At 40.7% G+C, this 27,242-nt stretch overlaps 1 protein-coding gene across 1 annotated transcript in view; it reads right to left on the bottom strand.

Moving 5' to 3' along the window:
- Nucleotides 1–27,242, bottom strand: part of JMJD1C (jumonji domain containing 1C) — a 158,130-nt gene that overhangs the window by 107,545 nt on the left and 23,343 nt on the right. The gene's annotated exons all lie outside the window — the stretch shown is intronic.

Raw genomic sequence — 27,242 nt, 5'->3', positions numbered from 1 at the left:
ACCAGAAAGGACATCCTGAGCCTGCAGACTCTGCTACTACAAGCAAACCCAACACAGCACCTACAGAGGCAGCTCAGTTTCCTGCCCCTGCCGTCCTGGAATCTCACCCAAAAAAAAAAAAACCCAAAAAACAACAAACAAACAAACAAACAAACAAAAAAAAAAAAACAAAACAAAACAACACCCAACACAAAAAAAAAAAAAAAAAAAAAAAAAAAAAAAAAAAAAACAACAACAACAACAAAAAAAACCCAAAACAAAACAAAACCCCAAAACAAACAAGCAAAACACCACAACCACTTTTTGTTTCCAGCCAAATTTATTTAAACCCAGTTTGCAACTATTTGATCTTAGGCTATCCCCTATCCCTCCCCAACACATTCTTAGAGAACAAACACACCTCCTCCCCTCAGCTGCACTCACCAAGCTAAATCCTCCAAACCTTTTGTCTCCTCTTGGGAAGGGAAGAGGGAACTCAGAGCTATCCAAAAGCTACCTACCTTACCAAACATGACTATTCTAAAACCATTACATTTCAAAACTTACAGAATTTATTTTAAATTTAAAAAAAAAAAAATCAACATAATAAGTTGTTCTCTTCTCCAAATTATGAGAAATTTCCTAAGAAAAACCAACTGGCAACACACAAAAACGTCACTGCTTGTCAGTGGGGAACTGGAGAAGAAGGGAAGATGCTTTCCTACCTTCCTGAATTTCAGCTCTCTGCCACACACAAGAGAACTTCTCAAACTGGAGTTTCTTCCTCTATCTGCTTTTGAGAACTTAAAATCACTGTCACAGAAATATTCTTCTCTTTTAGCTCTGGTTAATTTTAGGCCTGCAGCATACTTCCTCGTCTAGACTTTGTGTCTCACCCTTCCCAAACGTGTACTACATAGTGCTCCTCCTCATCTTGTCCTTCTCCCTTATGAGGACACAACTTAAATTTGCACCAAGCCACTTCTCACTCTTGTATCAAAATTCATCATCCCAGTTTTCCCCCACAGATACTTTTAACCCATATTACTCCCTTTCCATTCCTGCACACCTTTTCCCTTCCCTCTTTAAAGCACCAGATCAAGATAACTTAACTTATAGTGTATCTTATGATATATCTTTTATATATATAAATCATATCTATATCTATCTCTTGAGTATATATAATATCTTATATATAACCCAGATGACTGGGTCAAGGTAGATCAGTTCAGTTGCCTGTAAAAAATACTGTTCCTCCATTTTGCATGGGCAGAGTTTTCCCTCTGGATTCACCACCTCAACATCTGGAATTTCTGCCATTTGCCTGCTGCCTCTCCTCCCACATTTCAATTACCCTGGCTGATCAGTCATCTCTGCATCACCCTATTAATCAACACACAGCTACTCTTTTACCTTTTCCCTTTGCCCATTTCCCTCACTGAAACTATCAGGAAACTACTGCTAGTCTTTGTGGTGGTGTCAGAATCCGCCCCACAGTAAGAGTCTGCACCTAAAATGATCCTCTCATTTCAACTATCATCTGTTATGCTAACAAAGCAAGGGGAAAACAGTAGCAAAAACTCAAAATTAAAAATTGGAAGTTGACCCCTTTTACTGAAAAGCACTTTTTAATAACTTAATTTCTATAAATTTATTTTAAAACGCATGATAAAGTTGTAGAATAATAATTTCTTAATGAAAATGAAGTTAACAGCAAACAGAGTAATGCTTTAAAGCACTGGCAGGAAACCACATCGTATCTCAAATCATCTTTGGCAGCAGTATCTTGTATTTGCAGCTACTTCAAACCCTTATGGAGATACATTTATTTCTAAATTTTGGCATTTGATCAATTGTAAGACAACCTTCAGTGACAGTACAGTCAAAAATCATTCTCTAAAGTCACCTTCTTCCTGGCCTCTCCTCCTGCAAATTCCACTTGATTTTTCTGGACTGGTCAAATAGTTTTATTTTAGTATCTGGAAAGGCACTTCCCTTGGGTAATCCATAACAAGGTGTAAGAGGTTAAGCACCAGACCTCACACAGCAGCAGATTTGAAAAAAGGAGGCAAGGGGAATGAAGTGAATAAATATTTTTGAAAAACACAGATAAGTCTAAGGCAGAATTGGCAGTTTAGCAACAGCCACACTAAAACATACTGCATCTCCTGGACACTGGCCAGAACTTGTGGATAACTGTGACACAATCTAATGTTTGTGTGCGAGTTCTGCACCCCAAACAAACCGAAATCCGGTGCAAGGGCGGTGGGAGTTCCAGCCCCGCTCTCTGCAGAGTCTCCTGGCACCATATAATTAGATCTTCAAAGGAGCAGCTCCAAGGAAAGTGGAGAATGGAGCGTGGCACAGAGCCAGGCTGCCAGTGCCCAGGGCACCATATTCCGCCTCTGGTACGATACACACACAACCTTACTTGGGAATTACTCCTGCCAGCTTCCACCACCCTCGGGTCTCCATGCCAAGGCTATTAACTATCTGCTGTCTTTTCAAAGTTCATTTTGGAAAGGCAGAGGCAACACAGGCAAATGCAGAGCCCAATCATTATCCATTCTCTGTTTTGCTAGGAAATTAATTTTTCCAAACAGTAAAGCCTCTGAAGAACACAGGCTTCCCCTTTCCCTACCACATGGAGACAAGCAGGATCCCAGGCAGCACAATTTATGAAAGGGAGTAAAAAGGGGAGAGGATGAGGAAAGGAAGCGATCCAGCAACCTATGCCAACAAAATAAAATGTGGAGCCAAAGTTAGACCCTCTAAGGAGTGCAAAGGCTGAAAATACTTAATCTTTTTTGCTTCACTGACAGAACTCTGTACAGCAAGAAACTCTACCACATTTGCCTCCCGAAGAATGAATGTTGATTTTGAGATTTTTCGGCCAAATTTTGGTTCCTTGCCTTGTCAGCTGTTTGTGAAGAGATATTATATGTCTGTGTTCCCAGAGTGGCTGAAGTACTCTCACCACGTATGCATTCACTTGCATAAAAAGGAGAAATTCCCACTGGGATGATATTATATTTATAATTGGCATCAATGTGCTAATTTTGTAACTCACTGCTATTTTCCAACAGGAAGCAGCATAAGCTTTTAGCATGCTTTTCCAAGTAAAGCAAGACAACAAATTTATTTCCAATGGAGTCAGCCAAACAATTGCAACAAAATACTGCTGTTTCAAAGCCCAAACACAACAACCATGGTGAAATTCTCCACATGCAGCGCTGTGATCCAGAGTTTTCCAGTCACTTCTGCTCCAAATAAATAAGGCTGACCAAACGAATTCTGAAACATTTTAAAACTGTCAGGACACCAACGCTGATTTCCAGCAAATTTGGCTTAAAATGCTAAAAAGCATAGTTCATGCATCTTGCACTTTCTTAAAATGGTGAAATAGCAACCAAAGACAGCAAGAGGGATTTTTGTTTAATAATGTTGCTCCTTGCTACCAAAATCTCCTGAGTCTTTCACATCAGCATTTCACAGTCGCTCCACATTAAAATAAGTCACTAAAAAGAATTTTAAAATGCATTGGTATTGCCCATACAGCCTAAAAGCACTTGAAACAGCTGAAATAATGGCAATAGATTGGTCTTAAACCATCAAACATTTTAGGATTAAAAGATGGGGTTTATTGCCTCCATGTATTCTTAAAAATAGCCACTGCAAATCAGACATGTTCATTCACTAATACTTGTAGTCTAGAAAGTATTTAGCTTTGACAAAGAAATATTTAATGTACAGTGTACTTTTTATCAGGGGCGAGTAGACACTCACAATGCCAGAGTAAGTCTTCAGAAGACCTGAAAATGTTCTTGACAAAACTGGTATTCCACTATTTAAGGACCATAACAGCTTGTCTCTAAAATGCAAGGGCCCTGCCTCTGACTCTCAAGCCTAGAAAAAGGGCTGTAGAATCAGACAGATGTTTTACAGGAAAGAACACTAGAAGCTCCTTAAAAGACGGGACAAATTAGTACTGTGGGTTATTTTATGCTATTTTAGAGCTTAAAGCAAAATATGAAATTGTTTGGTCAAATGTTCAAATCTGCACATCTGTTTTGATTACTTGTGCAAAGTAACAGAAGTTTAATGACAGAAAATCTAATTTTCCATTACATGAGGAGAGAGAGTTCTGCTACTTTCAGATGAGCTGTGGAAGTCAACTCCTTTACAACTCCTCGAAGATTAAATCCTGTTTGACATATCCTACTACCACGAAACTTCATGCTGATAATTCTGAAAACCTAAATTCTCTGTTTATTCAAAAGAAAATGAAATGGGTGTAGTATCCCAGAAGCAGTCCTCAGTTATAACCTGGAAAGTTGAAGTGTACAAAAAAAGAGACTAGTTCATTACCTACAAGGTGTTAAGCCTCTGCTGCTTCAAGATTCACAACTGCTTTGAAACCTCCTTATTTCTGTGGCACAAAATGGTTCCGGGCCTGTCCAGCAGGAAAGGATCAACACTCCTAAACCACTGAAAGACCCCACCTAACAGCATCCAACTGCAGCTCCCCTGAGATGCAGAGATAAGTCCTCTAAAGCCGTTATTCTCATTACTGAGGGAGGAATAAAGCCTGCACCCTCGGGATCATCTGCTCAAAATTTGTACAGCTATAGAGAGGAGCCTGTGGCCTTGCTGGACACAGTGACAAGCTGAGGACACACTTACACCGCCAACATCACCCAGTACACTTTGGGGGAGGCAGAATAAAGAAAACAACCTGACTAAACCAGGTACCCACTTGCTGGGAGACACGTCAAATACGTGCCACGTGCAGGAGGGAACAGCACCAGATGTAGCCAGTACATGCTCTAATAAACATGGATTTTCCAGGTAGCTTCCCTATATCAAGCTTTAAAACATAAAAATCCTACAAACAGAGAGGGCCTTGAAACAAAAACAATTATTTATTTCCAGCAAACAGTAGTCTCAGGATGTGTTACGGCGTAATAAACACAGAAGGGATCCACATGTACAGTTTGTGGCTCGTTTACAAGCCTAATTCTGAAGTCCCTGAAATGCATGCTTGAACACTGACAATAAAGTAGCTTTGGCAGAAAAAATATTCAGCAAAAAATGGTTGCAAAGCTAAAGAAAAATACCAGTACTATTGCAACAGCCTGCTGCAGTCTGTAGCTTGAATTGCTAAGCAACCAGCACATCATGTAGAGCACAAAGTAGAGGTTGAATTAAAGATAGAATTAAAAAACTATCCTTGGATGCCCCAATACCATCCTTATAAACAAAGAAAAACATGGAAAAGCATAAAGTATTCAATCATAGCAACAGTTAATTAACGTATACAAATTAGACAAAAACTTTCTGGTCCTTCGGGCTTAAAAAAAGAAAAAAAAATCTTTCAAATTCTCTTCACCACCACACACCGTAGGAAACTTTCACTACTCCTAAATTTCTTAATGTTCATTTCTAAAAACAATTGTTAAATAGCAGACATACTGTAGAAAGCCCACGCATTCAATTTAAAAATAGGGGGATTTTTGTTTTTGAATCAGACATGATTTTAGATAAGGTGAACTAAAAGCCAATTAAAAAACTTCAGTGATTTAGATGGCAAGTTGAAAGCAGTTCATATGTGCATATACACACATTTTTATTGTTACACTAAAAAGACCAGCACCTGTCATATAGTAAGGTTTCATTATAGCTGTCTGTGGTGGTTTGGACCTTGGTTTTTCCCTCAGAGGCTGAAAAGTGGTAGACCCCAAGGGGTGGAAACCCCTGGATGTTTTGAAGTTTTGCCCAATGGGCGCTCCTGCAAAAATGTAAACATATCACAAGCTCACCGGAAGAGATGAGTGGTAGTTTGGGTTGTTGGTGGAGAGGTGGCCATGTTGTGAGCCACGAGGAAGGGGCTCTGAGCCCCTTGGGGCCTCTGGCCCCCTCCCAGCCCCCGGCTGGGGGGATACAGAGACTTGGAACAGTCTTGGACTGGGCTAAGTGTCTGTAGTTATGCCGGGAGATGTTTTTCTCCATGGGCACAGAGCAGCAGCCGGCACTGACCAGAGAAACAGTGGCACAGAGCCAGGACAGATAAGACCTGAACCGGAGGAGCAACAGAGACATGCAGCATCGCAGAAAGGACTCCTGGAAAGGGAGAGAGAGAGCGAGCCAGCAGCAGAGCTACAGAGTTTGGGGTAAGACTGAATACCAGACCCCAAAACTCCCTTGAGACCTCCGAGAAAGGAGGAATAGATGGACTCCTATTTGAGAGGAGCCTTGGAGTACAGCAGCACCGGAGAGAGAGGAGCTAAGAAGCTCAAAGATGTCCCGGAGCTGGACTGGGACGGCCAGATGGAATGCAGAGGGGGTGACCTTGGCTCCCCCCTCGCACTGCTGCCACGGTGGCAGCCTGAGAACAGGGCACAGAGGCCCTGCAGGAGCTTGAGTCTCCTGGAGATACCAGACCGTCACGAAGACCCCCTGTGTCTTCGTGATATGACCGTGGTGAAACGACCTTGTCTGGGGTGACGAAGTCCACGGAAGACCCCTCGGTTGTGAGGCGATGGGGCCGAGAGAGGCTTGGATACCTCCCTCGTGAGTGCTGGCAGAAAGCCAGCCACAGCTGCTGCATGCATGAGAAGAAGAAACCTGCTGCCTTGGAAGATGCTCCTGCTGTTCAGAGACTGGAAGGGATCTGTCCTTCTTTCCCTCCTGGACTTTTATTTGGAGGGGAGAGGAGATCTGATCCATGTAAATACTATGTGTCATGGTAGAGATGTTGTGATCGTGTGTATAATGTGATATGGTATTTATCTGTACAGTCATTGTAATATATTCCCTTTCCCCCATTCTGAGTCTGGTGTGTTTTGTCTGGAAAAACCTATCTCACATTAGGTTGAGATGTGGGAGGGGGCTTAGACTAGGGGATTGGATTTTGGGGCTATCTCAAACCATGACACTGTCTCAACTTGAAAAAATTTAAAAATTTAATATATACTTATTTTCAATGCAAATATTTTCAATTTAAAAATATATACCATTTTAAAGCATATATCTCTCACCTGAAGATCTGACTAAAAACAATTAAAACATACCTGCCAGACAATTCAAAATACTAATTATTAATTGTTCCACATTAATTTCATATTTAGTAGACTTTCAGTCAGTTTTTACAGTGTAATGGCTCATTAATGAAGACAAAGTTCGTCTGGCCAGCTGTCAAACATAAAGCACTAAAGGAGGCTAAATTAAAGTGCCTGGGGAAAGGAATAGGTCACTTCCTATCAGAATTCATCATCTGCTGTTGTTCCTCATCCCCAAAATCTGAGTTGGCTGGAAACAGAAATTTACCTTTCTTGAGGCAGGAAACTTAAGCAAACCACCTGGCTGCAGCCTTAGCAAGCAAGGTATGGCTGTAAAGCCACTCCTGGGCAAACAGGAAACTTCAGTCCTCCTGAGACAGGCTCAACACACAAAGCTGGAGCTTAAGGAGATGGCCAGGACCTGAGCAGAGAGCTACAGGTACTTGAGCTTTTCTGATGTCTCTCTCCAGCTGAATAAAGGGAATCAGTGGAAGTGCTAAAAGCACAGGGCTCTCCCTATTTCTACCAAGACAATCCCATTAGCCAGAACAGCCATCTTTCCAGGGTTCAAAGGACTAACCCCTAGATCAGACCTGAACCTACAAGTATTTATTTATCAACACCTATCCAGACAAAGGTTAGGTCTGGTTTGTATCCTGGTAGGAAAAGTGATGTCCACCCAAATCTGCAGTGCAGATCCTGACATTGTATTTTGGAACAGCAAATCTGCCTTTGAGGGGAAACACAAATGAGATCACGCAAGAAAAGTGAGGTTTTGAGATGAACTTTTGATAGTTGTACTTTGAAATCCAGACTAGGAAGAAAGACACATCCACATCATTCCTGGGACAGCAAGCCAAACAAACCAGGAGGGGGCTCACAAACAATTGCCCTTGTGTCAGATAACGCCAGGGATACCAAAAAGACATCAGCAAACCTTGAGCACAGCGACAGAACACCAGAGCAAGCCGGTCAGCAGATTCTGCTCCTACCAAAGAAATTTTCTCAAGGCCTAGCTCATACCAACAGCAGGAATTCCATCAGGCAGCTGCACACAGTTCATTGCTTTCTTTGGTCATCTTACAGGAATTAAGAGAACTATGGAGGAATATTCCAAGAGTAATCAGGAAATCAAGAGAAAAATTCATCTGCCAAAACCAGACAGTATGTTGGAATTTTTATAAATTATTGTCAACTACAAAATGGTAATTTTCTGTGCTCTGGTGACAACACAATATTTGCTCTTGTAACAAAGGCCGTTAACCTTCAGCAACAAGCCAATCAAACAAATCTCAGCAAGCAAATGAGAAAATAGCAGTAATAGTAATAATAATAAACTTCAGAAGCAAGACAAAGCTTTAGTGAAATATTTATCTACTTCATTGATTATCTGCTAAAGTCTTGGGAAATATTTTCCAGATGTTTTTTTCCTTTGTAAGAGGACTATAATGTTTGAGTAGGAAAGTTAGGAGCACTGTATCAATTACTTCAAGGCTTTCTCTCTTATCAGAGAAGAACATGTTACAGTTTAACAGTAACTTGCTGTCCTCTTTCCTCCACTTCACACGGTCTTTATAACCACACTCTGCAAACTGTTTCTCCCGGTCCTGCCTAAACCCCCCTCTAAACAGTATAATAAAGACAAACAGTTTCTAAGTTCTTCCTAGCTCAGATGCAGAGGTATTTCCCTTTTGCTGTTGTGTTCAATTTTTATTTTCTGGAAATCTTAACTCTTTTAAGTTTTTTCCTTCAGTGTTGTGATTCAGTGCCATCTCACAAACTGGAATACGGTTTTGCTGTTTAAGAGTCGACTTCCTGTTACCATTCCAGTCTTGGAGCTTCAATCTCTTCTAGTCATCTTTCAAACTACACCTTTATTTCCTTCACATTGTTGACACTTCTTCACACTGGAAAGTCATCAAAAAAAGTCCCATATAATCTTTCTGATGCAGTTAAAACCTTGAAGAATCCTGCTAACAAAGTCTACTTCTTTCCTACGGATTAACTGCAGCATTAGAGAAGAAAAGTAAAATCTGTACTCACAGTCTGAGGCATCAAAGAATAAACATTTCTAAGGTCTATATGATCTTCTTTATTTTTCCATTTGATACCAGACTGCAAGGCTAGACTTTACAGAGAAGAACTGGGTCATTGCAGTTCATAGTTCACCAGGGCATAAATGTCCACAAACTGGGATCAAAGATCATTCACCTCTGAACTGAGTGAGGTATCTCCAGCTATTACTAAAAGGCCAGAGGAGATTAAGAGCAGGGCGGGTGGCCCATGGGAGCAAAACATGACACCAGGAAACATCCTGCCAAAGTTAAGCAACATTCTGGGAGCAGAAGAGAAATGTAACCATGCCTTCCTGGGTTTTCAGACTGTCTAAATCCACATCCTCAATCTCCTCTTTGCCATAATGGCCACGCCTGAGTCACAGATATCCGAAGTTTCTGAGGAAAAAAATTACAACCCCATAAAAAATACTTAAACTATAAAGAAATACAGCGGCATTGTAAGTAATTTAGGCAATTATCTGTTCCATTTCACAGATTTAAGGAGGTGTTTTACATCAGAATGAAGACCTTGGCAATGTGCACAGACCTTTTGGTCCCAACCTAACCAAGTACTGCCTTTGGTCAAGGTATTTCAGAAGTCTTCTAAAAGTCATGTGCTTGTGTTTGGGTTTTTTATTAAAAACCAAAACCAAAATAAAACACCCCCAACTTCAGTCCCTGACACTGAGCTGGGAGGTTCTGCCCTCAGTTCCTGACACCGGGCGAGTGGCAGTGTCCGTGCCCGAGCACCCACACCCAGCACAAGAACACAAATTGCTTCAACCCAGCACTGCCTGCCTTGCCCACAAATTCCCTGGGAACTGAGATTCATGTTTACATGACACCCGATGTCCTGGAGAGCGACTGGGGGTGGGTTCTCAGGTGCCACCGAGGTGTCCAACACAGATGAGGCAGGATCCCAGACACACAGAGGAGCAGCTCCCCTGGCCAGCTGCCCAGCTCTGTTGTTGCAGCTGCTGAAGCCACAGCGCAGGAGAACTGCTTCAAATAAACAGAGTTACTGAGGCGCAACGGCTTCAGGAATACAGGAGTGCAAAGCACTTAAGGTTACAGAAATCAGACGTGATACCTTCACGAAAATTCTCTCTTGGTGTGTTTGTCTTACTGCTGTTTTTCAGAAGGCACTTTTGCTCTCTCGTCTAACATTGCTCTTCATCCCACTGCTATACACAACAATTTCAGAACTTGCCCCAGATTTTTAGCATTGATCTGCATTTGCAAGTTTATCTTCTGAGGAGCTCCCTGAATTCCTATAATCACTTACACTTAGATGCTAATCAGAAACTTAAAAAAAAATATATGAATGTAAGGAAGTAAATTTTTTTTGTAACAAAATTTCTCAAGCATGTGAGGAAGGTCATTTAACCTTTTATATCCTAAGTATTACCTAATTTATTTCAGTGCCACAATTCTCCAAACTACAGAAAAACGTTTGACTTCTACTTTAATTGCACGATTTTTTTCTAATAAAAGCTTAGAGCACAGCTTTTTTTAATTAAAAACTGTCCTAGAGGTCTCCAATGTACTACAATTCACATAAAAAATAAGTGAAGAAAAAGCAGTATTATGCATTTTCTGCTCTCCTAGTAATTTCTTGCAGAGATCTTTTTAAGGAAGAACAATGGATCCATTGATAAGACAAACAGAACAGATCCAACAGATAACACAATCAAACCCTTAATGCTCGTGCCCAGAAGTAAAGACATAAGAACAAAACATTGGCAGTGAGTATACATAAAAAGCTGCCTAATGAACCAAATTAATAACTGTAATTACAGCATTAGCCATCTCTGGGTAACTTAGAAGTGAAACACTCAGACATTCCCTGTCACAACAGCAAGGATAATATTTTTGAATAAATGGCATTTTAAAGATGATTATGATGATAAATTAAAAGAAAGTTTGATTATGCACAATGATTTTACAGACTGTAACGATAAGAGCTGTGACTGGGATAAAAAAAAAAAAATGTCCTCCCTGCACTTCAAAATGCATTCTGCAGAGAGGAGAGTAAAAAAGCATTAATTCAGAACTGTACATCATTTTCTCACCATCTGTGCAAGTTTCTGGAACAAAACAAGGTTTGCTGTATGTCCAGGGCAGCTTTGAATGCTAGAAAATATATGCTAGATACGATAAATGTAGCTACTGCACTGACTCTGATATTTATAAAAGTTTATTGAATTGAACAATTAAAATGTGACACCCGAAACACAAATATGAGGGCTGGTACTCTTCACCTCCTCTTTTCTCCTCTTCATTTCCCCACTATCATCTTGCTGATTTAAAATTAAGATACAGTTTTTTGTTTCCCCTCATTCAACCATTGCTATACACAACAATTTCAGAACAACTTCCCCCAGATTTTTAGCACTGATCTGCATTTGCAAGTTTATTTTCTGAGGAGCTCCTTGAATTCCTATAATCACTTACACTTAGATGCTAATCAGAAACTTTAAAAAAAAAATATATGAATGTAAGGAAGTAATTTTTTTGTAACAAATGTTAACACACCTCACCTACTCCAAGTTCTCTGAATCAGAAAATAACTTGAAAACAAACCAAAAAAACTCCACAAGCTGCAACAGATTGTGCACCTACAGTTAAAGTCATAGAGAACACAGACAGGACTTTTTTGATTTTTTTTTTTTTGAAAAAAAATCAAATAATTAAGTAGGGCCTTCACGACCTCCAGAGGGAACTCAGGCAACCACAGCCTTCCCGGAGTGAACTTGCATTTGACAGTTCTCCTGTATTATGATAAAATCAGTGCAAGGGGACACAGAGCCTACTCACGTCACATTTGTTCCCATTCCCCAAGTGAATGAGCAATGAAATTAGTGTTCAAGTTAAGGGACACAAGTGTTCCCTTCAGCAAAGTGGACACCCTGTAAAATTATATTTTTGACTAGAATCATCAGCTGCAGAACCATGAGTGGTATAAGGTAACCGAAGTTCTCATTGATAAAGAAGTGAATCTGTTTTCAAAACATAGCAGGGAACGACAACTGAGGTTTCCACCTTGCTTTACCAGATGCCTTCTGCTGTATGAACTCATGAAAATCTGGATGTTCTAACAATCAGTCTCATTTCCTCGTTAATTGTATGTATAATATACCTTGTGTTGCAGTGACCTTACTGTGCCTAAGAAAGGAACAATTACTCATGTGAAAAACTCCACTTCCCATTCAAGAGAAAAATGCAGGATGGAGAGGTCTGTCTCCTGCTGTCAACAAATATTAACACTGCAATGAATTAAAGGAATATGCAATAAATACCTTTGAAAGTAACGTTCTTTATTGGCTTTCTCACAACTTTGGATTCATTTATGTCACTGTGATACAAATAACTTGCATATCGTCATCTGTTAAGAGTTTTAAACACAGCCAAGACCTGCAATCATGCAACTGCAACATACTGCGAATAGACAATAGTTGCCAGCATTTCAGACAAATACATATACCAGTACTTTTATTCAGTGAATGTATGAAAATTAATTGCGTGGAGAGGGGCGAGGGGGCAAAAAGCCATGTTTGTCTCCCACGGATTTCACTTCCCATGAAACTGGTAAGATCGAGATATTTTATTCCCTAGTCACTGTATGGAAAAAAAAAACCAAAAAAAACCCCAAAAAAACAAATCAGGAAGGATGGAATGACATCGCTAAAACCTATTTCCTCAAGTCTCTCTCAGGATGGGAAGATCACAACTGATGAACAAGACAAACATTTCACCCACTCAGGGAACCAGTTAAGTTTCTCCCATTTCCCACTACCTCATGTTTACAGCAGGAAATGAAGGCTGAATAAACAAGATGCAGAAGTAACATTAAATGTGTTACATACAGGCAAAGACAGCTTTGCTAGTTTTGCTCATGAGAAGAAATCTGAATATTCCTTATATCCAAATAAAACTTAAGATGATTTGGTACATAGATTATTAGATACCAAAATGAGCTGCCAAGGAATTTTGGCACAAATTCATGGGAATTGCAAAAATAAAGAAACATACCTGACAAAGTTCCACAGCACTGGAAAAATTAAGTGTTCTTGAGCATTGAGAGCAAAGGGCAAAGATTTCCGGGCTTTCTAATGTGTGTGGCTTCTCTTACCATCACATCCCTTCCTTTCTAATGCTGATACTTAAAAAAAAAACCCAACATGTTTTCACAGGACATTTTTGCCCAAGAGTCCACAATGGTAGGACTGGTTGTTAAGAATAAGCCTTGCTCTCAGTACGGGCTGTTTTCTTACGTGTTTTCTGCACCCAAGATGCTAATAAGAAAAACAATTAAAAGCCCCATCCAGTCCAAACAAAATCTTTTTAAAAAAGCACACGCATATATGCAGGATGCCAAGACAAGATCGACCCTTCTGCAATTGATTTTTAAATTTAGAACCAGAAATGGGCAATTTAGTAATTGTATCTTTTTCATATTAAACATCTAATCCTTTAAATGATTATTCTTCCCACATGCAACACACTGAAAAACAATTGCAGAGCTCTGAGGAAAGCCAGCACCTGCAGGAAAGGGTTTAATCTGGCAACTGCTGGTGTTGTTGAGTTATTCATCACATAAATCTCTTATTAAGTCCCACCTCTTTCCTGTAGTTCCAACCGTTGGAGTTTGAGAAAACAGACCTCGTTTCATGCTAAACTCCCACCACTAAGCAGCTGAATCTCCTACATTACTTAGGATACTGTTCGTGAGAGCAGACTTCACATGGAGTCATGCAACATCCTGTTCCAAGCCAAATGCTCCAGATGGGATATGTTTCACTGCTGCCTCCCCCTCCCCAGCCCATTTAAGCTTGTTCTTTTTTCTTTGAAAGCATTTATCCCAAACTGATGCTGTAACAGCATGCTAAAACTGACCTTTTAAGAAAAATACAGACAACCCAAAATTTACTTAAAATCCAAAAGTCTTTACTACAAAAAGAAAAAAAATCCACACCACTTAAATTACCAAAATATTTGCGTTAGCTAACCAATTAGCAAAACTATGCATATAAGAAAACAAATCACTCGCTGCAGCTCTATACTGCAGGAAAATCTGCCCTGTTTCAGAGAGTTTACTAATCATTTAAAAGCTTAACATTGTCACGCACGTTACTAATCTAATGGAAGTTCTCATCGACATAACAAGGAAAAAACTGTCTAGTCTGCTGATCACTCTGAATGCTGGCAATTGCTCAAACATCTGCTAAAGGTCAGATTTCCACTGCATGGAACCAATCAATGAAGCTACACAACACTCCCAGCGCCATTGGAAGTGCCAAACAAAGACCACTGTTTTACATAAGCAAAGAAACTCAGACTGAAATCTTCCAAAACACGACCAGCAAAGTCCTCGCTCCCGTCCCCACACTGCGCTCCCCTACCTGGCAGTGCCTGTAAAGATTTATTCTGGTTTTGCTTTTTAGAGCAGATACCGAGTTACTTAATGCCAGACCATTTTTCCACGTTGCTACATAGTGGGCAGCTGATCCCACATAGAGAGAAACACCGCAGAGGAAAAAAACGAATGTATATCCAAACAAAAGGGGATTTTGTTTAAATGTTAATCATCATAAAAACAAAGTTTCAGAAAACTGAGTATTGACATATTTGGTGCCTTTGTTTCAAACTCGGTGCCTTCAACAAAACACCACCCCTACTGAGTTCTAAAAAACAGATCTTAGACTTGAAAAACAGCCTGAAATCATAAAATTCTGCCCTAAAATCCTTACTAAGCAACCTCAGAAATATAATCCCAATATCCTAACAGATTAGGGAATTGTTGGCTCCTGCTAAAATCAACAAGCTCTATATTTCGACAGCTTATCACATGTCATAAAACCAGCTCTTTAGCAAGAGTCCACACAGAAGGAATAAATGATCAATTCCAATGCTGCTGAAAAGCTGAGCTCGTTCTATTTTTACACATAAAATGCTATTTTATATAATCTGGCACTGATTTACAAGAGGAGCCTTTTGCAGACAGAAGAGAAGGGCGAAAACCAAAGCAATCTCATGGAATCTGGGAATTATTTATGTTAATTGTTTGTCACTAAGTGAACAACTACAAACCACAATTTTAAGGCTTATTTTATAAAACGAGCCCCACAGTGCTCTCAGGTTGCTCCAGACCCCCAGCCCTCCTTGCCACAGCTGGGACAGAGTGACCAAATGGCCTCCCAACTCCTCCTACAGAGGAGCTGCTCCCTTGGCAAATCCCAGCAGAAGCACCATGCCAGGAGTCAGTGCTATCCGTGGGTCAGAGGTGTGATCCTGTGGGACAGCAGACGGACACAGTGGGCACGGGACAAGGGACTGGGGACTGGCACTCCCCCGGTGCCACCTGGCTCACTGCAAAGGGGCGTCTCCTGACAGAAGTACAGGCTGCTCCTACAGGTACCCACAGGAAGTTTTAATGACATGATAAAAATTGGCATTATCCAAGGCACAAAAAGGAAATTACTAAAATTGAATTCAAATACATCTCTCAAAGGAAAGACTCTTTGTTGGTTGGAGTTCTTTGGTTTTTATTGCTTTGTTAAAGCTGAACAGCAACAGGACTATGGGATATTCCATGGAGATAGTTATTTCTCTGTACTAGTTCCACTTTCTCTTTGAAAAATGCCTTCAGCTCCTCTGAGCAGCCTTTTTTCCTGAATGCTTCTTGTCTCATCTAGCTGTTAAGTGTCTGGGCTGATCCTATATTTGTGGGACACTTAGGGGTAGAGTTTTGTCGCACTTCAAAAAACAGAAGGCAGCCCCAGAAAGGCCTATCAGTATCCAGCTGTCTCCTAACCTTCAACCATTCACCCAACTCTCCCTTCAAGGAAAGCCAGGAAAATGAACAAACATCTGTATGAGATGCTTCAGGGAAGAGCACCACGGCCAATAAAAGTTCTGTCGTGCTCTGTGTTTCTTTCAGCAGGTCTGTACAAGTTGCCATTACAAAGAAGTTTCTGCAAATTATGTTTAGAAGCAGCGTTATTGCCTATAAGGGAATAAGTAGCAACACACATTCAAGCAGCAATTCAGTATAAGGACCATAGATCGATGACACCTTGCAGAATTTGGGTGCTTTTATATGCAAACGTTACCAATTGCATTAACATACTTGAGTACAGACTTTATTTAAACCGATACTGCACTCAGGAAGCAGCCTGGCCAGGTGGGAATACAGAATATATACCCAAATTACTGTATGAACCCAAACTACTGACATTAGTTCACATCTCCACATGTGTGTGGGAGAGTATTGGTCTGGAATTCCTCTTACACTTTAACAAAAGGCAGGACAAAGGAATGCTCAACTCTCACTACTGACATGGATATGTGTTACAAACAGTCAGCAGGATTTACTTTTGGGAAAGCTACCAAACAAGGTTAATTTCTCCAGGTTTCTGGAATGTCCACCTCTACCTCCGAGAGGATGCCAGTTTCCAGGGATTTTTTCATGCCATATTAACTTCACAAAGCAGTAAGTTAAGACAGAAAGTGCCCATGACGCCCGATAAACATGAACTGCGCATGCAGAGGGCACCTACACCACCTTTACTGATTGAGGCCTCAGCTTGGACATTATCCAACAAGTGAGGAAGAGGGATGATGGAAGTGAGCTAGAAGATGTGTAAAGACCAGTTTTATGAGGGCAGGCCAACTGCCAGAGCATTTACTTTGAACTCCATGTCACCGTGGCTACCACAGCTTAAACCCGGCTCAAGTACATCTGCTCTGCACTGCAGGGCACACACAGAGACTCGACAGCTTGCTCTGCTTTCCTCCAATGGGAGTCACTCTGGCTGCTTTTAGGGAATCCACTGAGAAGCAAATTATTTAAGTAGTCGGTAACAACCCCCAGTAACACACGAGTCACAGCGTAACCTTGTAGCTTAAGTTAAAAAAAAAAAGAGCTGCCGAAATGGTGCTTCCCCGGGAGCTGTACAACGAGTGACTAACCCAAGAGAGGCACAACTAGGTCACCATTAGACATCCACTATCCCAGCTTCAATTAGTTGGGAAGGAGTTCAGTACTTAAATCTTGGATTTAAAGCTTCTAGTCATGCATAACTATGGTTATCCCCTACAGAATTACAGCACTTATTCATTCTGTACTGAATGGGGGTTTTTTGAAAGAATTCTCAAAAGTTCACTAGTTCAAAGTATGTAGAAAGTTTCGTGCTACCAGAACTGCTGCCCAAATCATCTCCATACATGTATATTTAAGATTAGTATCTTACAGTCTATTTAGTGAAATGGAGAAAAATTTAGATTTAGCAGCAATTTTCTCCCATGACTGTTCAGAGAATGAAGAATAATGCTCTCCAGAGAACCTCTCCAAACAATTGCCCTTTTTCCACAACAGCTGCCATTTACTTACACTCTCAGAAGGACGGATGCCATGGGCTGCCTCTCAGCAAAGAATAACTGTTACCTCGCTTTCATCCTTCCTCAAAGTCATCATCCATATCCCCACAGATAGGAAGCCTCTTTCTCCCCTGGGGGCAATTGGCTTCATTCCCAGTAGTGAAAACAGAAGGCAAGTAGTGGCCATCTTTGTTCAGGCAGTTGTGGCTTCAGCCAGACTGAAAAATGAGAAGTTGCAGCACAATGGAGGGAAACGGGCTTTTAGGATCCTTCTGCTAAAAATTTATCTCAGTCCTTAACATCCTCAGACCTCCTGCATCTCAACTGGCCAACGAGATGGACACACAGAAGGAGGAAATAGATATATATTTGAAGTGTGAGGGAAAAAAAAAAAAAAGAAACACGAAAATTCAGTTGACAAAATATCAAGGAAAATAAACTGCGGGTCCTGTTTCCCTGAGTCAGTGAGGCGAGGCAGCTGTAAATCTGTCTAAACCAGCTCTGCATTCTCCAGTTGCTTTGTAGCTCCAAAATGCATAAAACAGCTATCACATGCCAGTCAATCTGACCCTCCGAATTGTCAGAAGTCTACTTTATTTAACACAGACTCCCTCTTTAGGAATTTTCTTTTGTACGAAGTGGGTAAGAACGCTGCCTACACGAGTGCAAAAGATGGGTCAAGCCAAAGAAACTGCCAGGAGAGAACTACATAAAGGCTGAGTCGAGTCACTCATTTAGAATCAAAGGGAGCATTTTACTGGGGGAAGGCTGGGGGTTGGGGAAACACGGACACGTGGAGGACAGGACAAAGACTTACAAAACGACCTTTAGAAGTTTAAGATGCTATTAATTCTGCTTACTGTAATTAACTGCGTGGTCGGGGAAATGCAGGCTTTAACAACAGACACAGCCAATTTCATTTTCCTCAAAATTTTCTGTTACAAATTGCTCTGTAATAGTCTGTTTAAAATACTCTTTGGAAGTTTATGGTTTTACTACTCTAGTTGTCTTGGTGACGATTACGTTCTTCTCCCATCCCAAAATACCAATCACATTCTCTACCTTAACTTAGAAGTCCTTAAGATTTCGCTGCAAAGCATTGAAAGTACAAAGTGTGGCAGGTGGGATTATTCTGCTGAGCTGACAGCATTACCATTTCCTGACATCCTAGAGCTTCATTTTGTAGTCTCTATCATTAATTACATTAATATTGTTTTGTATTCTTTGTTATTCCAGTGCAAAATGTAATTAAAGATAAACTAGAGCTGCCAAGATGCTTTTATCTCTCAGATGCCTGCAGGGCTTTTGCATTTTAGTTTCATACCTTCTTCAAAATTTTGGGAAGCACGCTAGGCAGTCAGCTAATTTAATGGGTTTTGTTTCATTAAATATTCTTGCATATAGCACTGGCAATACTCCCTCCTCTCCCCACTTGCAAGGATGTGAATACTCAGTTATAAGGAAGCTTAATTGAAGTATCAAAAAGAAATCAATTTAGAAAGCATAATTACACTCTGATCTGTGAGCACACAAACACTTAGATTTCTAGTTAAACTGTCAGCAAAGGCAGCAGTCTGTAAAGTTAATCAAGCATGTCATAAAAAGTAACAATTAGACCAATTTACTCCTTCAGAAGACAAAAAAGCAGAACGGGAGAGAAAAGGAAACCGAAGCCCAAGTCCTTAAACTACCAAGGGAACTAGGGGAAAGTCTGTGTTGTATCCAACAGCCGGGCAGAATCCAGACAGCAGAACACTTGCAACATGAACACCAACAGGTACAGCCAGAACTGCCACCATGCACGTGGGGCCTCTTGTTTCACGGGAGATAAACGGGATTAGTGCAACATCATCTGCTTACACAGATCAGGAAATCAAATTATCACTTTGTACGGGTCACACGGTACAAAGGATGTATTTTTACAACAGATGCACAAATGCAATAAACCCATGAAACGCAAGGAAAAGGTTTTCCCAGGCCCAAGCTTGGAAATGCCATATCCCATCACTGCTCTGGCATCTTATGTGACCAGTGATCCACAGACTCTGCAGGGCCAGGTAATACCTCACAAGTGACAAGTCACCAGCATCTGAGAGGTTCAACACAGCTGACGTGCACTTCAGTTACAGGTAACGTGTGACCAAAAAACATTCATTTCTAGAAGACATTTCTTGAGTGAGTGTAACTTATGCTCATTATGCCCAATTATACATACAACCTGTAAGAGACCAACTCTAAGAATCAGAGATCTACCCCTTACAACCCAACAGCTGAAGGGACTCACAGGTCTCATACTCAGATTCTCACAGACTAACAGAGCAAACCTTAAGACGGAACAGCTACTCCTTTCACAGCTCTGTAAGTTCTTCCGCTCGAGTGCCTCAGCACCAGAAAACAGAGGGCAAGCGCTCAAACATCCCCAAGATACCCTGTTTGTATTTCTTTTCAATTCACTGCTCTTCAGCCCATATCTTTGAAGGACCTCACCATTTCCAGTACGGTGACAATTCCCCTATTCTAGAAATGCAAGCATATTCAGGATTGTTTGACAGGCAGGCAAGAGTACTGCAATTACCAGATCTGACAAGAAGGCTCACTTTATTCTTACCTCCCAGAATTAGCATCTTTCCACATTTCCTTACAGACCCCAGGCAGCATTTAGCTATTTCTCAGAATAGCATCCCATAAACCTACAAAATGTAATCACAGATTTCTAATTCAATTCACCTATCAGTTGGCCTGCCCATACCATTTCACTGAAGAAATGAGCTGGGACAAAGGAGCATCACATGGTCAGCTAAATCTGAATGTGTGGAAGGGGAGAAAGAAAAAAAGAAACAAGAATTAGCACTTCAAGGCTCTTTCTATCTAGGGAGCTTTACAGCTACGTTTCAAAGTCTACCTTCCCAAACAGCATTCAACACTCAACAGAAACAAAAGCATGGATGCAAATACCAAGGTGTACCACCAGCAACAGTGACTGTTACCTTGGATGGTTTGCCTGGCTTGTGTTTGTGCATAGCTCAAGCTTGACAAGCAGTATGGACAAACTCCAAGTCACTAATTCTTACAGAAATCCATGTATATATTTACATTTTCCTTCTGCAAGAGAAAGCACCAAAGACTCAACAAAAATAATACTCTATTTAGGGGGGACTGTGCTCATTTAATAACTGTTTAGTCTCTTATTTCAGTTTATTTGAAAGGTGATGTTATCAGCATCTGACAGCAGAGACTTCATGACTGATGACCAGATTTCACCAAGTCTGCAATTCTGATTGGCTATAACGTATCCTGAAGTCTCTCAGGATGTTTCAATAGTAAAACCTGAGTTTCTGCAACGTTTTTACTCCACAAAATAAAAAGAAAATTTGTGGCAGTGCAATTTTGAACCTGGGTGCAAGTATTAAAAAAAAAAAAAATCTCAATTACATTCTTCACATCACATAAACTGCTTCAGGAATTAGATCTTGCTTCATTGTTGTACCAATTAACAGTGGCTTGTAGAGACACACCTTCCACATCACTCTCAGCTTTCTTATGGTTTTGGTTTTTAGAACTTTTTTTTTCCCCCCTAGAAGCAGAAAACAACTTAGTGGTTATTATGTTCCCAAATATACTCCCATTATATGACTCTGAATTCCCTGTGGAGCTGCAAAATTGAGTTTCCTGCCACAACACCCACCAATCCCTTAGCTCCACAACCCTGTCCTGTAGCTTTACTCAGCCTGGACCCTGGGGATGTGACAGTACACAGTGTGGCTGAAGCACAACTGCTCTGTGACCCAATTAAATCACCTGCTGAGCTCCCCGTGCCTTTCTATGCCAAGTGTTAATTTGGACCCCTGTCCACTTACTGGACAGCAGTTTTCACTGAATTCTCTATGAAAAAAGAGTTGTCTCTAGTTACTGTAGTTTCACACACCACACAGTTTACTGGAAATGGTCAAGGGATTCAAATATCAAGGAGAGGGAGTAAAAAGACAAGACAAAAGCATAGAAATGCTTCGGCTTCCCCACCACTGTCACAGTTTTCTTTGTGTCTGTGCCAACACCAGGATGAAAGAAAGAAAAAAACCCACATATCTGAAATAAACTCAATAGGGCAAATTTCTGGAAAGCTCTGCCCTTCAAGGACATGGGGAGATGTGCCCACAACTACAGTCCCCCAAAACTGGAGAGAGAGCTGGAGGAGAAGGGGCAGGGAAAGCGAACCTAAATGTTACAGAAAAGAGGAAATTCTTATCTAGCAAGACAGATGTGCACAGCAAACCAGATTTTCAAGTACATGTTTTCTTCTTTCCAATGAATTCTAGAAACATTTCCCATTTTCTAGTTTAATCATGGAGAGATGGAGTGGTTCTTATCATAAATAGACTTAAAGCAGGAACACCAGACTATGCACTCTTAGATATCCAGAATCTAAGCCACTATGCAGCCTTTAGTTCCAACCATGCTACTACAAATTGAAATGCCTGTAAAAATGGAAAAGTGAAAAAACTCAGCAGTGCAGGCCTAAATCCCTTCTACAACCATTTCTCAGGACAATATATCTACTACCTAGTAACTGCCTCCCACCTATGTTAACATTTATAGAACAGAGTTTCTCTGCATTCTTGACAAACTCTTGGCCAGACACCCAAATACTTTTAGAGAGCAGACCCTTAAAATTATGTTTCTGCCAAGTCAAGGGGGGGGAAAAAGCAGCCTTTTCTTCTCCTCAGTGGTGTGTGACTATGGTTCGTATAATTAATCATTTTAAGGGGTATGTCTAGGCAGCAATAGCACATAAAAATACACTGGAAAAACAGAATCAGAAGCTCCTGGGTGGGTGACTACTCGGCAGGAGAGGCACAAACTCACTTCAGATACTCTTTGAGAAGAATCAAACCACTGTAAAACATCAAAAATCTATACAAAGTCATACATATAAACAGTATTTTGAGCATCTTCCCCGATCTGTCACAGGCTCCACTAAGCAATAAAATTAAAATATGACCTTTCAGGCAGGCAAAAGGACTCGTCACCCAACAGCAACAGGGATTCCACAAAGAATGTGAGCAATACATCAACGCCTGGACAGTGTGTTGAGCTGACAGAGCTGGGGGTCAGCTGGAACCAATGGCCCCCTGTGCTGCACCATCACTGACACAGTGACAGGGGCATTGCTGAAGAGATCACAGCCAGTTGTCCTGACATACTGACAAGGAAAAATTGAGCACGATAAAAGTAATGATTTAAACACTTTCTCAGGGAAAAAAAAAAAAAGAAACAACAAAAAAACACCAAACTCGAAGTCTTACACCTAGAGTGGTTTTTTAAAAGCCATTTAGAAAAAGGAAAAAAAAAAAAAAAAAAGGCATTTTGTAGCAGCTAAAACATCAAACAGCTAGCTGCTACCACGTCACCTTCATGTACATACACACACAAAAAACAAGTCACTTCCTTCCCCCTTCAGACACAGCATCCTAAAACATTTTGAAATGGGTTAGGATGTCATCTGGAAGAGCCAGAAACTCAAGAAGGAAGGAAAAGCAGCAAGCCTAGTAACAACCTGGCAAGTTTCCTTCTGAAAAAGGAAATTTTACCTAGGAATACTGTACCTGCCCGGAAGTACTAGATACAAAAGTACTACAGTAGCTTGTTTATTTATCTGTGCAGAAAGAGATTTTCATACAACTGGCAAGTCAGGACTCGCAGGATAATTTAGCCCTTCTGTGAGACTGCCAAAATGGCAAGCACCAGGCATCAGATTTCTTCCAACAATTAATAGGACAGACAGAAACTACCGATCAACTTTCTCCCGGATAACAAAAATATCTATAATAGCAATAGGTTTATGACAAAAAAATGGAACTTATTTTTAGGTGAAGCTAGCATTTTAAAGTTAGATCACCACAGCATTAGTCTGCAAATTATGCTGAGAACTGGAAGCAAAGTCTAGAACAGACTCTCCTGATAATTTCATTTTCTTGCAGCTAAGAATCAACAAGGGCAAGAGCAGTCAACAGGAACAAAATATATGCTCCGCGACCAGGAAAATACTGAGGAGTTCTTTTTTCTAAGTGGAAATAATTAAACATGCTTTGGAAAGCTCATGCTAGAAGACAGAGTAAGCAAGCAGTAAACAGGCACAGGTTTTGCATGTGAAAGGCAAGGATCGTTTTAAGCCAGTGAAACAAGTGAAATCCACTGGACTTAAACGATGTATTGCTGTAACACCATATATCCAAACGTAACTGGAAAGAACTGGATCATGCAGACATCACCAAAAAAGGACTCAATACAGCAACACTATTTGCTTTTGAAAATGTTTGCGAACATTGAAAGGGTGAGAAAATGTGGATGCACAAGGGGAGAGCAATAAAAATAACTACAGTTTAAGGTTCATTAGGGTTTATAGTTCCTTACCAATACAACTTTGTGGATGTTTCTTAGAGGAACTTGTGAACAAAACTGTCTACCACATCTACCAAATGGTTCCATGGTACTATGGAACAGACCATAATTCCTTGTCAAAGTGAGCTTAAACTTCTTGTATAACATAACAGAGACAGCAACAACATTATTTTACTGGAGTAAAGAATATCAATTGCAAAAGGTTTCTTCAGGTATAATTGTACAGAATTTACATTCTCAGATTATATTAAAGAAAACCCAAAACACATAAAAGCCTAAGAACAATCCTGCAGTTTCAGTAAATCACTTAAATACCAAAATAAGCACTTGTGTCTGCTTCATCTCTGCCAAAACCATTTACACCCCCTTATAATTACTTCAAAGTTATGCTCATGTAGTAGCTACAGTTCTCATTATTTTATAACTGTGGATCCTACTCATAATGCACGTGTGCATCCAAGCCAAGTGAGGGAATTCTCCTTGGCAGCCTCTGTCAGGGGTCACACGAGCACTCCCCGTGCCCTCCCGCTGCCAGGATCAAGCACAGGAGGGTCAAGGCAACCCAGGCTGCCATGTGGGCCCCAGGGCAAACAAAATTGAGCTGCAGGAGCACAGGGCAAGGGGCCGGATCGACAAGTACACAACATTTCTGAGCACGACAGTTATATTAAGTAACAGCTTTTTGCTCGAGTATCCCCGTGTGTGACTGTTCCTCAGCAGCTCGGTGGTGTAGGAGATGGAAGCTGGAAATTCAGCTGAAAGATCAGAGAGCCAGCTCTCAATGCATCTGTTCCCAGTGCTTCCCTCAGCACATTGTTTGCTCGGTGCACACACGGAGACCACGTAGCCTCTCCCTCACCACAGGGACCTCACCAAAATAATCTATGAAGACAGTCTGAGACCCAGCTGAACAACTTCCAGCATACAGTGGAGCATTTGTTGATATCATTCCTTGTTATGCCTCGATCTGTAATCCGCTTTAGCAGCGTGTGCCAAAAACTACTCCTTCTACAACCAAAAGAAACAAAACAATTCAGGCATTAAGCAAACAGATCCTGCTCCACACAAATACAGCATTTCAAAAAAATCAGACTATATCACCCTGCTCCGGCCTGACGAGCAAGAGGCAGGCACTCTAGGCCAAAGAGAGGTTCTCAGAAAATTTGTGAAATCTGTCAAAAAATTTGTGTGTCTGTCAAAAAATAATGCTGTAACCACAGATATCTTGTTGTACAAGGTCTGATAAACAAAACCAGCGAGGCTGTGCCAGAACCGGTGAGATTACCTGGTTGTTTAACAGACCCATCCATGAGAGAAGGAACACAACAGTTGAGCCAAGATCCACAACCAACACTGGGCTCTTCTCTGTAAAAGCAGCTGATCTACTCAAGGAACCACTTATTTGAGGGGCTCCAGGCCCAGCAAAGACTGTTTTGTAAACCAGAGGTTCTGCCACAAAGATCAGCTAATTTGTCAATCACTCCACAGCCATGAAATGTTTCAGATTTACCATCAACCATTCCCACACCTGGACTGCTTTGGACAAGGTATCTGTCTCCATGTCCAGTGTAACACTGACCTACACAGGCATTCCTCAGAACATCTCCATCTTCCATGCAGAATCAGACAGAAGGACCTTCATGTTCTCAACTGGTTGGCTGGTTTCTCAAAAGCTCATGTGAAAGTTAATACCCATTGATCAAATGACTGGCAGGTAATGAAAGAGTGAATATATTTCCAAGACAAATGTCTTCTCACTTTGTTGACCACTGCAAAACAAACTGTCTTACATATACCTTTTTAAAAAAAGGCTGATGCACCAATGCAACCCTTGTAAGCAGTATCATGCAATGATAACTATCACTAGCAGTGGGTGGTTTGTAAGCTTAACAACAAACAGCTTTGCATTCGAAATGTGTCCTGATGGAAATCTTTCACTCTCTGGAACCCTAAGACCACTGCAGAAAATTACAGACTGGGACAAGCAGATTTGGCCTTGTAACGCTGACCTGCAGGTCTCCTGGGAAAACAAATCACAAATGACTCTGTTTTCTGAATAGGGATGATTCAGGCACCTTGGTGTCAATGGATAACTACACCTACAGACTTTGCTACCAAAAGACAGCTCATAAAATTTCATGAGCTGCTTAACCACAAAGACCTGCAATGAGTAAAGCACTTGAGCCTTTAAACCATACCAAAGTTTTACCTGGTTTTGCACCCAGTAAGAATTTTTTCAAAGGAGAGTTACTGCATTATCACAGAGCATCTCTCAAGGAATACCAAAGTATTGCTAATTGGAAATCTATTTTTATAATAATACCAGTATCTGCTACATCAAGAGACTGAAGCATTGCTCTGACAATTAACTGTTATCCAGAACAATCTGCCAAAGTTTGCTATCAAGCTCCCTGTTGGTTTGACAAAGAAATCAGTGAACGTTTCCCCACAGAGTTTTGATAGTACAGCTTAATAATAAACTGTTCTGCCTGGAAAATACAGGGGGGTGGGAAGGGGAAGGTAGACAAGAGTCAAAAAAATTATTGACATCCATCTGCCTATGAGATCAAACTTCTTAGGCACTGTTGTTTTAATTTCTAAGTGCCATGACTGCTAGAGAAAACTGGAGTACTGTGAAGATACTCAACCCCCTTGGAAGGTATCCAATTTATGTGGTTAGCATGGTGTGATGATGTGGAAACAGAAGATAATGTGGCCCACAGATCTTTGGCAGGCTTTAAAATATCATCTTTCATCGTAAAATTACTCTATTTTAAGCGGGTGATTGAAAGGTACTAATAAGGCATTTGGGCTGGCTGCTGCTGTGGAGAGAACTGCAGTGTTTCTAGAAGAATTGCAGAACTATTGAAAGGAGCCAAGAGTCTTTAAAAGTCCTCTATTTAAAGTTAACTACCTAGCACAGTGGCCATCTGCATATTGAGACCTGTGTTAGGAAAGGGTCAAGAAACAACTTTGATTAACCACTCATTTTACTTCACTGATATCTCTCCACTTACTGGGGCCACAGCGGAGAACAAATAAATAAAGTCTTGGATTACCGGTCAGCTTTGAGAGAACCATAAAATAACTGCTTTGGAAGCTACAGGCAGAAATCTGGTTTAAGATCTATAAAAACAAGAGGCATTTAAAGATCCTCTTCTCCTGAAAGACCATCAAGGAAAATAAAGATCTCAAGCAAGGTTTATTCTAAGTTGAGCCACTGAGCTACACAGTTCTCCAGTACTACACTGAGGCACAGCACTGCAAACTCAAAATCAGCAGGCTTTTCCCTTCCTTTTCTTTTTGTTAACCTGTCTGCAGTGCAGCTTCTTTCCTATCTCATCCCGCTTACATCCAAGCTACATGAATA

Source organism: Lepidothrix coronata, unplaced genomic scaffold, assembly GCF_001604755.1.
Source record: "Lepidothrix coronata isolate B3197 unplaced genomic scaffold, Lepidothrix_coronata-1.0 Scaffold124, whole genome shotgun sequence".
NCBI classification, from domain to species: Eukaryota; Metazoa; Chordata; class Aves; order Passeriformes; family Pipridae; genus Lepidothrix; species Lepidothrix coronata.
Note: the sequence above shows the minus strand (reverse complement) of the source record. Positions and strands in the feature narration are given on the sequence as shown.